This window comes from Miscanthus floridulus, chromosome 9, assembly GCF_019320115.1.
Source record: "Miscanthus floridulus cultivar M001 chromosome 9, ASM1932011v1, whole genome shotgun sequence".
NCBI lineage: Eukaryota > Viridiplantae > Streptophyta > Magnoliopsida > Poales > Poaceae > Miscanthus > Miscanthus floridulus.
This window is the reverse complement of record NC_089588.1, coordinates 53,883,656-53,895,840: the sequence shown is the minus strand read 5'-3', so window position 1 is coordinate 53,895,840 and position 12,185 is coordinate 53,883,656. Positions and strand designations below refer to the sequence as shown.

The following is a 12,185-nucleotide window of genomic DNA, read 5'->3' as shown; positions in this document are numbered from 1 at the left end:
AATTTAATTTTTAGATACTCCAAATTATCTTATCATGGGCTACAAATACTTTATTTGGGTTCCTCATGTTCCATAATGTCTCTGAGAATTTTCCCCAAATTTTCAGAGCTTTCGGAGTATTTTTCGTGGCTTAAATAATAATTCTAGACTTTTCTAGAATTATTTTATTAACGAAATTAATTAATTCCGAAAATAATAAATCTCTCATTTTTCCCAATGCTCAAAGCCCATGTGCAATAATCCTAATAAATCATAAAGGCCCATGTATTTATTTACTAATAGGCTTTAATGATTATTTAGACCCATTAATAAATGTAGATGGTGCAACATCAATTAGTACCATATTGCTAGTTGATGTGGATGTGGGGAGTTTTTATCCAATAAATATGTACCAACCCCTAGGCAAAGCATACCAAAACTACCGTAAGGGGGTTGCTAGTGTGGGAAATCCCTCGTGTAGTAAATCAAAATTTTCTCCTCCTCTCGTCGTCGCCGTCGCCGCCGCGCTACCCAGCCCGGTCATCCTATTCTTCATGCAACAAGTCAAGCCCACCCCTACGCAACTGTTGTTGCCATGGCCGTGTGGTGGCTGTATGGGAGGCCAAAGGATGAAGACGAGGTAATTACGAAATTACCACCAGTTCTTAATATCATAATCGTATATTCGTTTTAAGTCCATTTCGAGTCGTTCCAATTGCGTTAGATTCATATCGATGTGATCTACATGCTAGTGTCATTGTTTTTCATGTCAAGTGACTTTTATATATATGCTTAAATACTAATTTGATTAATATGCATGCAACTAGTTTTTATAAATAAAAGCTACATAATTATATGCAATGCTCTTTTGCAATTAAGTTTTAATATAACTAGTTGCTAACATAAATTTGTTTCTAAATTATAATATATTTAGTCTAAACATACATATCAAATTTGATTGGATGTTCCCACATGACAGTTTGTATTTGCAAGTTAAAGTTGAATCGATAGAAATGATATCAAAATATTTATAAATAAAATATGATTAGCTTCAACTCAGTTTTTAGTATAAATATGATTTGTTTAATCTAAATTAATGCTACTCACATAGTTTTTCCTAATTAACATAAATCAAGCTTATAGTCTTCTCTTTTCTTTGATAATATAAAACCCTGTAGTTGTTTCTTTACGACCGTAGTTCTGATTAGCGTGCTTTTCGTGTCTGTGTGTTCATAGCAACGTGTAGAATATCTTTAAAACATTTTTACTTGCTGTTTATTATGTTGGTGTACTATTCTGATTTAGTTCTATTATTTGCTTTGTGTATGATTGCATGGATGTTTGTGTGGTGCTTTATGATCATGTCTAGTCGATGAGCTTTGCGTTGGTGATGTAAAAGAAGTGGGTGATACAGAAGAAGTCCTTTGGAGGTTACAATTCAATAGAAGAAGGATCTACGTTTAAGACAAGTATAGCATGGGATCATCCTTGTTTCCTATTCACTTTAATACATTAAATTCATGTTGCATGTGTCACCTTGATAGGGATTCCCTAGAATTGAACTTAAACCTTGTCACCTATGGGATCTGCATTGGGTATCTTTGCTAGTGCTCAATTAAACCATGATCTTGTAACTTGACTAATGGTATATGCAATAAACATTAAAATATGACTTTTTAGCAACTTGGAAACAGGGGGCTGGAGTATTTAGCTACTTTCTAAATGTTTCAGATTCCTCTCCCTAAGGACTTATCTGTAAGTGATCAACCGGGACTTATAGTACAATTGTAAGGGCTATATGGCTCTGGCTTTAGCTCAGTATGAGGACCTTTTTTAGCTTGTTAGTGGTTACCTTTATTGGAGTAAGAATGGCTTGACAAATCGGGTATAGTGTGGCCTCTGTACCCTTGTGTATAGGCTACGTATCATTGTGCCATCGGAAAGGCGGGCTCTACATCTATTTGCAGAGTGAATCTAATGGCCCTAACATGTTAGACAAACCTTTGAAAGGCTTTATAGTGAACCCTGCCGACCTTCCTTTGAAGTGGATCATGAGATTAGCTACCTCGGGTAAAAGGGTAAATCACGACTCACAGTGAAAGTGTACAACCTCTGTAGAGTGTAAAACTGGTATATCAGCCGTGCTCACGGTCACGAGCGGCCTTGGAACCCTTACAGAATAGATGATGAACACTAATGATAAAGATGCTCACTAATGATACTTTTTATGCTATTCATTATTCATGTTTACCTGATCATGTATTTATATGGGCTTGTGATAAACTTGTTGCTACTCCTATGCTAAAATTGTGACCATTAAAATCTAATCGCAGTTAAACCCGTATAAGCCTTTTGAGCCTTATAAACCCTATGTTATATTTATTGAGTACGACATGTACTTACGCTTGTTTTACTTTTCAATTATTTGGAAAAATCCCGGATGGGTACCAGATTGCTAGAGTTTGGAGGAATTAGTCTTGTGATCAATCAGCCAGTCGTCCCTGTGGATTAGAGTCTTCGCTTGAAGATCGGAGTTGTCTTTCCGCTGTCTATACTCTAAGGTTATATTCTCTATAATAATACGCTATGTATTTAAGCATTGTCTGTTGATATTACCCTTATTTGTAGCTATATGTGAGATTTGACTTCCTGGGCTCACATATGGTGCATATCTGGTTTTGTGCTTAAAACCGGGTGCTACATCAATATTCAAGACATTTCTTCTAAGTTACTAATTATAATGTGAGCAATCCTATAGTAGTATAAACAATTTAGTCTCTATTCAGGACTGACACTATTCAGTTTGCTACTTTACTTTACAATTTCATCACAAAAAAGGGCATACCCAGTGCAGAGAGCTCTCGCTCTGTGTGGGGTTTGGGAAAGGGTGTTAGTGGCAAGCCTTACCCTCCCCTGTGCAATGCGAGAAGACCGCGACTTGAACCCGGGATCTTCCGGTCACAGGTGGTAAGACTCTACAAAATTGGACAAAAATGTCGCATATAGAATCAAAGTATCCATCTCTAGAAGAACAACAGTGCTACAAGTAAAAAGATGCATTGAACTTGGTTTTAACTGCGTGGAGACGGATCCAAAGAAAAGGCCTACTGTAGGATCAATAATTGGTAAACTCGAAGGTAAAGGAACTGGTTCATAAAACTATTTATTCATTTCAGGAATTAAGGATTTAATATAGAGGCTTTGTCGAATCATAGTGATAATTCCACTGCTGTTGTACTCTCAACCTCTAGAGTAAAATATGCATTCTCTTGTTTAAATGGACTATGTTCAAGCAGAAATCAATCATGAAGCTAGCATACACAAATTCATGGAGAAGAAGCTGCAACTGATAACTGAATTCCCAAGGGAACCAAAGCTACACTTTGTAGAGGAAATCACAGGGAACTTTGCCAATGAACGCGAAATTGGTAAATGTTCTTTTGGGGTAGTTTATAAGGTATATTTTAATTTCCATCACCATCAATTTGAGAAAAAATATGGGAGAAGCTATCTGAATATTGTTCCGTACTAATGATTTTAATTAATCTCAGGGAATGCTTTAAAATGGAGAAGTTGTTGCGGTAAAAAAGCTTTTGGTAGTTCCACAAATCAATCTGGATAAGCAATTTAAGAATGAAGTATTTAGTCTGATTGATCTCAATCATAGAAATATAGTTAAGCTAATGGGGTATTGTTATGAAATACATAAGAAACTGGTGGAATCCCATGGAAGATATGTTTTTGCAGACACACAAGAAAGGATACTCTGCTATGAGTATTTGCCTAGGGGGAGCCTTGACAAGTATCTTTACGGTATTCTACTTTATCTCATTCTCTCTCTGATTTTAGTGGAATATTGGCTTATGTTGTATCAAACACGAATTAACAGTCATAGGCATGTTTATTTAACAAGTTGTTCAGACACCAGGGAAAAATATACTTCTGCTCCTTATGTTTAGGTGACAACGATCAGTTAAATTTAAACTTAAGGTGTGCCAACTAGATATTTACTGAACCCATCACAAAATATAGTGCAATTTAGTATGAGACTATAAAGGTATTTGTCCACATTACATATTAGATTTCCTTAAATATGTCCATATATCTTGAGGATGGATCCAAAACTTATAGTAGTAAATTTGCATTCAAAGTATTTTAGTTTGCTAGTAATAATGCAAAATTACGAGTGCTACACAAAAATACAACTTTCTCTAGTTTTTTATTTACTGATTTGTGTATTTGTACAGGTGCATCTCATGAGCTTAACTGGAGCATCAGCTTCACAATAATACAGGGGATTTGTCAGGGTTTGCAGTTCTTACATGAATTGCAAAGACCCATAATTCACATGGATCTCAAACCTGGCAATATATTGTTGGATGATAATTTAATGCCCAAAATTGCGGATTTTGGTTTATCAAGGCTCTTAGGCGAAGAGCAAACACGTACACTCACTTCAAATGTTGTGGGATCAAGGTAAGCTTGACGAAAATTAGTGAATAATTCTCTGTTTGTTCATGATCAACTGGATTAGAGTGCATGTACTGCTTCCAACATTGACTTTCATGGGACGCAGAGGGTACATGGCTCCAGAATATTACTACAGAGGTGAAGTCTCAGCTAAATCTGATATATATAGTCTGGGTATCCTTATATTTTGATTTTTTTATCCTTAACTTTAAGAATGTTGTTGTGACAAATTGAGGTATTGACCCGTACTTTAAATGGTATAATTGATGCTCTTTAATGTAACTTTGCAATTACAGGTACAAAAAACTTGGACAAAAATGCCGCAGATAGCTTCAAAGTACCCGACGTTGGATGCAAGCAGCCTTCAACAAGTTAAAAGATGCATTGATGTTGGGCTAAATTGTGTCAGCGAAAATCCAAAAGAAAGGCCTTCCATAGGGGAAATTATCAAGCAGCTTAATGGAAGCAGCTTTCCATCGAGCAGCTAGATCTTGACACTTGAACAGGAAAAAAAAATTCTAGGAAGCAATAGTGGAAAGTGACAAATAGAAAAGGCTGTGCTGGTCTACAAATATTACAGGCATCCAATGCTTTATAAATTACACTTATCAACTGATCGTCTCTTGTGCGCTTTCTTTTGAAGTGTCCGCGTGGAGATGAGAAATGAACAGTTCCTGCTGCTACCGCAGTACCGCTCAGCAGTTGAAACGAGCAGATTTATATAAACGGCTACATTTGGCTTGTGAGACGACGTCCCTTCTGGCCAGATAGAGATGGCGATGAGACTGATGACGTATACCAGTTGAATGATCAGTATATGCCGTTAGCTATCAATCAATTGCAAAATATGTACTCCTTCAAAAAAAAACTACAATTCTAGAATTTAAATTTTGTAAAAAAAAACACAAATATAGGTAATTGGGAGGTTACAGGCGTCTGAGGAACTGTAATTTGCCAACAACATTGATCTCTCCTAGAACTATAATTGCAGTGTATCTGGGGTGGAGGGAATAGTATATTAATGGAGTTGTTTAGAAAGAGAGTCGAGCAATTAATTAAAGAAAAGGTTTCTATAACCATCTAATGTTCAGCAGTGTATTCATCCACTGACATATAAAACTAGATATTTCTACCACCTCACCTATCAAAAACCATTTGATCTACTCGGGTGGTTTTGCCTTGCTGGAACCACACGTCAGTCTTATATCATAATAAATTCATAATTTTTTCCATATGAAATCAAATAAAGACAAACTTTATATTAGAATTATAGAGGTTGCCATGATCTACTATTTGTATTTGACAACTATTTTATTTGAGATCATTTAGAAGACTAAATATTTAATAAAAAATTACATGATCTCTAAATTATCTCAAATAAAAAATCAACATAAAACTTTTAGCTCTCATTGAGCACTATGAGTTCGGTGTAGATCTTTTCTTCATCTAGTATCATTAAAAAATAAAAAAATAACTCTCAAAATATGATAACTTAAAATCAATATTTGAGGCTCCAAACTAACTCAAACAAAAATGTTACCAACTACGAATGATATATCTCATTAAGATATAGATAACGTTAGAGTAATTTAAGAAATAAAAAAAATGAATTTCAAAATCTGATAACTTAAAACAAATATTTGAGCATCTAATCTATATTAAATAAAAAAGTTGTCAACTTTAAATTCATAGATCGTATTGTGGGCTACAGCTTTGGTACAGACAATGTCAACATCTGGAGTCAGTTGAAGATTTAAGAAAGAATAAAATATGTTAAATTAAAACAAATATTTGAGCTTCTAAACTATCTCAAATAATAATGTTGTGAACTACAAATTTATGGATCACATTATGAGCTACAACTTTGGTATAGACAATGTGAAATCATTTGAAAAATTCAAAAAAATTAAACTCAGAATCTGATAAATTGAAATGAATACTTGGGCCTCTAAATGATCTCAAATAAAATATCCCCTCCATTTCAAATGATAAGACCTTTTGACTTTTCTAGATATATTGCTTGACATAGTGTATATCTAAGTAAGGTAAAGCTATGTATCTAAAAAATCCAAAAGGTCTTATAATTTCGAATAGAGGGAATAATTGTCAACTATAAACTTGTAGATCTCGCCAAGCTCTATAAGTTCGATATAAAGTTTGTCTTCATTTGATTTCATATGAAAAAGTCACCAATTATTTTGATATAAGCGAACACCTAACATGTGGGTCCCAGTAAGGCAAAACCATCCACTGAAGTCATGTACTCCCTTGGTCCCAAAATAAAAGTGTCATTATAGGGTTTGTGCAAGTCAAACTTTCATAAGTTTGACTAAGTTTATAGAGGACGTTAGCAACATTTATACCTCCAAATAAGTTTATTATAAAAATATATTCAACAGTCTATCTAGTGATACCATTATGCACCGTTAATATTAATATATTCTTATATATATTTATTAGTCAAAATTAAAAATATTTGATTTGTCGGGAAATAAGAATGAAAGTCTTTATGCGACAAAGGGAGTGAAAGCTAGTGCTACATTAAATGTTTTTTGATAGGTGAGGAGATAAAATGCCTGGTTTTATAAGTCAGATAACATATATAGATAAGGTTCGGTAGCTGCATGAAAAATTCATTCGCAGACGGTGATGGCGGTGGTGGTAAGTCACCATCATTGCCACCTTGGCTGGTGCCTGCTCCAGCGCGAGTGCGAGTCATCTGCAAAGTTACAACAATAAGGAATTATTGGATGATGTTAGGAGATTGCAGATGAATTATATAATCATGCCAAACTAAAATTACTGGAGAGAATCTTAAATTCATATAATAAAACAGAGGCATAATAATTCATTCTCGCAACATAACATCACCAATTAGATCACTTATCATGCTCGCAGCGCGCTAACATGCATGTCATAATCCACCAGTAAAATGAAATTGGAATTTTATTAAAGTTCAACCCATAGTAAAACAACATGCAAGGTGCCAATATTACATGGAAGTCAGTTCATGAATACCTAACTTCAAGCTACAAGTCCATTACATGAATAACAGAGATACATCTAGCGCTTTAACTAGTCACTAGGCGATTCTAATCTTCAGCGTGCTCGCTGTCGAGGTCAGAAATAGGAACGTCATCATCCTCTAGCTCCACTTCTTCTTCCTCCCAACCGTCATCCTTGACCAACATCTCTGGATCTTCTTCTTCCTCATCAAGGATCGAGTGCAGTTGGTTGTTCAGGAAATGCACCTCATGCTAAAGATCAACCACCATATTCTGGGTCTGTGCAAGCTGCTGGCGTAAGTCCCTCTCGACATGATCCTGCTGTACGTTCAAGGCTTGGGTCCTGTCTTGTTCTACTTCTACCATAGCTGCATGGTTGTTTGCTAGGATCCGCTGATGCGTAGCTATGAACGCCTCGGCACAGGCAGCCTCTAGCTGCTCCCGCGGTCCTGCTAACACTGCCTAATCATCTGGTCTTGCCTCTTGGGCGGCATCTCTCTACTGATCAACTTGCTCCATTTGGGTCTAGAGATTTCTCAAAGCTACATAGGCTTGATCAGTTTCCCATCAAGCCTCACTTGCTGCCTTCTTATGCTTGCGCACATGCTTCTTTAGTTTATGCTGTGTAGCTTCGGCTCTCATAAGCTTATACATGCAAGTGGTGTAGGATTCCTGCCAGAAGTCCCTGGTGTCCTGACCAGTATAGAACATCTTCATTACTGCAAACATTGCGCTCATAGCGGGACTAGAACTGTCTCCCCGCTCATCCCAGTCTCGGATCAATGCGTTGCTGTTGCGCTGTGCCCATACTGCCGTGGATGGACCCACCCAAGGAAAAGTACCAGCGGTATTGCCGGTAAACTCATCCCCGTGCTGCTGACAAATCAGACTTAGCACCTCAAAAGCCACTACTTGGGAAGCTTCCCAAGGGGTTCTTCCTTCAAATTCTGCCCTCCATTCCTGCTAGAAGGGTGCTTGGTTATGAGCTGGTATGGTTAGCTGTACTTCATACTATGGTTGTCCCTCCAGGTATACTTCATTCTAGTAATAGAGGGGCAGTTCATAATACCTCGCATAATGCAGGACTCTCCAAAGTAGGGCATGAGTACCAAACATCAACAGAAAATTCTCACTTCCAGCCGGTGCTGCCATCTGTACCAACAACATGGTGCAACTCTCGTGAGACAATGATATAATGGATAAGAGTTACATAACCGAGTAAGAGACTTATATGGGGAGGAACAATGCAAGTATGTAATAATGATGATTTATCATGGTGCATGTACGTTCCGTACGTCCTCACAAAATTAGGAAAATTACTTCTAACGACATACACGGTGGCATACAAGCATTCTCTCATATACAACGTAACTAGTCGGGCTACACGTTTCACTGTTAGTGTACGTGCATAAGAATTTTATTTTAGCCCAACCCCACAATTATATATGAAAAATGTAAATCTGGGCTCTAGGTTGCAATCTAAATACTTCTATATATATATACTTCCATATCAAAGCTACCCAAAAGTAAATACATCCTATATATACATATAAATATGCATATACAGTCATATCAAAGCTAACCCACAATTAAATACCTCCGCATATATATGAGACATATATATACTTTAGTATCAAAGCTAACACTCCCCATAGACCGCAGGCTCACCTCTTGCGGTCATGCACTGTAATGATGATTGGCATCTTACCTTGGGCGTAGAGGCATTTGATCCATACATTACCACTCAAGTGAATGGCATCTATACAATAGCACACCGTATGGACGACGAAATTGAAAACCCCTAGGTTAGTACTTAATTAGCCACCTAAAATCCTTAACTGGGCATAAAGGAAGTGATCACTGGCACACTTCAGATTTTTAAACACCTATATATAGCTATAAGTGGCTAGAAACTAGTTTTGGAAAACAAAACCTTTGTTTTAAATACACATGTGGCAATTCATATTGAATCTTGCTCTAATGCTAGTTGTAGCAGAACCGACTAATTTATAAGAGCACAAGTACAATGGCAGCCTGCAAGCGGTCGTACTGTCATACTTGAGCCCATATAAACCCGGTGGTCCATCAAGTACCACGAAGGGCCTCGATTAACCATCAACATACAACCAAGATCATACATGATTCAACATACATGTCACACGTTACATAAGATTCACAAATACAGTTTAGCCATCAAAGTACAAATTAAGGTTATTACAAACCGAGTTTAAGGAAAATAGTAGCGAAAGCAAATTAAAGTTTGAGACTAACATCTGCCCTCATAGTTCAAATACAGTGCCAGCTCATGATCACATCCACAAAAGCATATAAGAAGGATTAATAAGAGATGCCTGCCAGGGCTCACTTCTCGTCCACGACGGGACAGAAGCAGTTCTTGCAATAGTCTTGATAAACTGTACCATCTGCAATAATGGGAATAAAACCCTGAGTACGAGAAGGTATTCAACTAGACTTACCCGTCATAAACCAAAAATAAAGTGACTACAAGGATTATGCAAGGCTTTATAAGTGGAGGTAGCTTGACAATATTTTGCATAAAAAGCGACTAATTCAGTTGTATAATTATAATTTGGTCATCAAGTTAATTATAGCTATTCATCTCTGGATTAGCAACTAACATGTGCTAAACATGTGGTATATCATTTAGTAGCATACAATAGTAACTATAGCCGGTGTAGTAATTCCATGTTCATCCGAACCATCGTATTCCATAACACAGTTACTACGATGTTGGAGCTAGCCAAGTTTCTCACTGTCTGGGAGAGACGGCGATTCGAATCGATTTCAACCAGCTGAGAATTTATTCCTAACACAAACCCAGACATACCTATGCCAAGGTAGTCTTAGGTCATCTTTGGTATAACTGAGGTCCACATTTCGCGGGTTCGATCAGCGACGCACAATTAGGGACAACCAGCTGCCAGGACCTACGCATGGTTAAAGGTATATGTAACTAGACAAGGTAGTTCTATGCATCAAGTATTTTTAATCAACTCTTATAACCTAATATATCAAATATAAATGACTCAAGTGATATTTTGTAAAACATGGGAGACTTAGAATACTCCGAGGCTTGCCTTTGAGGAAAGAGATTGGCCGGTGGTCCAGGCACTTAGGGAGGTCCTCGAGAGTTTGCTCCTCTTCTCCTAGAGTTGTGGCCTAAGGCATCTCCTAATGATACTCCTCTTCTTCCTCATTGAACTCCAAAAGAGTTCTCTTCGGACGATCCTATATGCATGAGCATAAAATAAGATATCACGAATGCATATATGATGACATGTATAATATGATATGATGTGATGAATGCATCCTCATAAGTGTTTTCAATAGCATTGCATTAAAGTGATAACAATTACATCTTATTTTAGTGAGTAGGTGCATATCTCTTCTCTAGTAACTTAAGCAAACACTTAAGTAAATTATTTTCTGGACTACAAGACAACAACCACTTGTTTTGACCATAACTGGAGTTATACACATCAAAATAATATGGTTATGGATATTCTGGAAAGCTTATGAAATTGCCTACAACTTTTCTTTAATAATATTAATGTGTTTCCATAGTTATCTAGGTCAAACAAATCAACCCTTCAGATCTGTCCAGAGAGCAAGCATTTCTGATAGTAGACTTCTAACAGCCATAATTCTTAAACCATAACGCCTATGACTATGAAAATTTAACACAAGGTACATAAGTAAGTTATATACAACTTTGTTATTAACAAGTTTTATAAAAAAGACTACTATCATCACAAAATTATGATCACAACCGAAACTATACATGCAACTATCTAGTTGAATTATAAAGCAATAATTAACTAATTGCATACAACCAATTGCTTTTAAGCCTAACTAATAACATCAAAGGATCATATACATCACAAGCACCATAGAAAACATCATGGTTAAACATAACTAATTTATTTATATCCATTTATTAATTTCCTTAGATAATAAGGTGATTTAAAGGATAAATATTTCCAGTGCTTAATAAATTATGAAAAAATTATAGTAGCCTACAAATGACCTTAATAGTCCACTATATAAATTTTATGCCATTTGGATAAGTATAACTACTTCTACAAAAATGACAAGTTACATAGGCTTATTTTAGCAAAAATAGTTGTGCATAGTAAAAAGTGCCAAGCAATAGATTTAATATTTTTTTTACATTCTCCAATTAATTTGCATGATCATATGTTATGCATTTTTACCCCAATTAATTTCACTAGAAACTAGCAATTAATTAGGATTAAATAGGAAGACCATATTTTAAGTATGCTTACTGTAGGTTTAATATTTTTCCTAGGTAGAGCATGTCAACACAAGACCAGCAAAATTAGAATCATAATTTTATCACCTTCCTAGCTCAAGTTATGCATTTTACAAGATATAAACTATTTTAAAGGCACTTATCTTGCTAAATTTAGTTCTCCTAGAAAAATACTCTAAATAGTATATTTCATATTTTTATCAAATACTACACTTTAAGATGAAACCAAAAAAATTTGGTTCACCCCATTTGGACACTCCTAGCTTGAGATATGAATTTTCAAAACATGCATTCAAATCTAGAAAAATAAATCAGAAAATCAAAACATCACACAGGCTGACAGCTGGGGCCCGCGGTCAACGGGACCCACCCGTTAGCGAGACCAAGATAGGGGATGGCGCTGATCGGTGAGAACTCATCGACGATGAGGTCTCCGG

The 12,185-nt window shown here is 36.2% G+C and overlaps 1 pseudogene; it reads left to right on the top strand.

The window, feature by feature from the left end:
- The first annotated feature begins 3,092 nt into the window (after nt 1-3,092).
- On the top strand, nt 3,093-4,937 carry LOC136479917 (putative cysteine-rich receptor-like protein kinase 12; annotated as a pseudogene).
- The last annotated feature ends 7,248 nt before the right edge of the window (nt 4,938-12,185 follow it).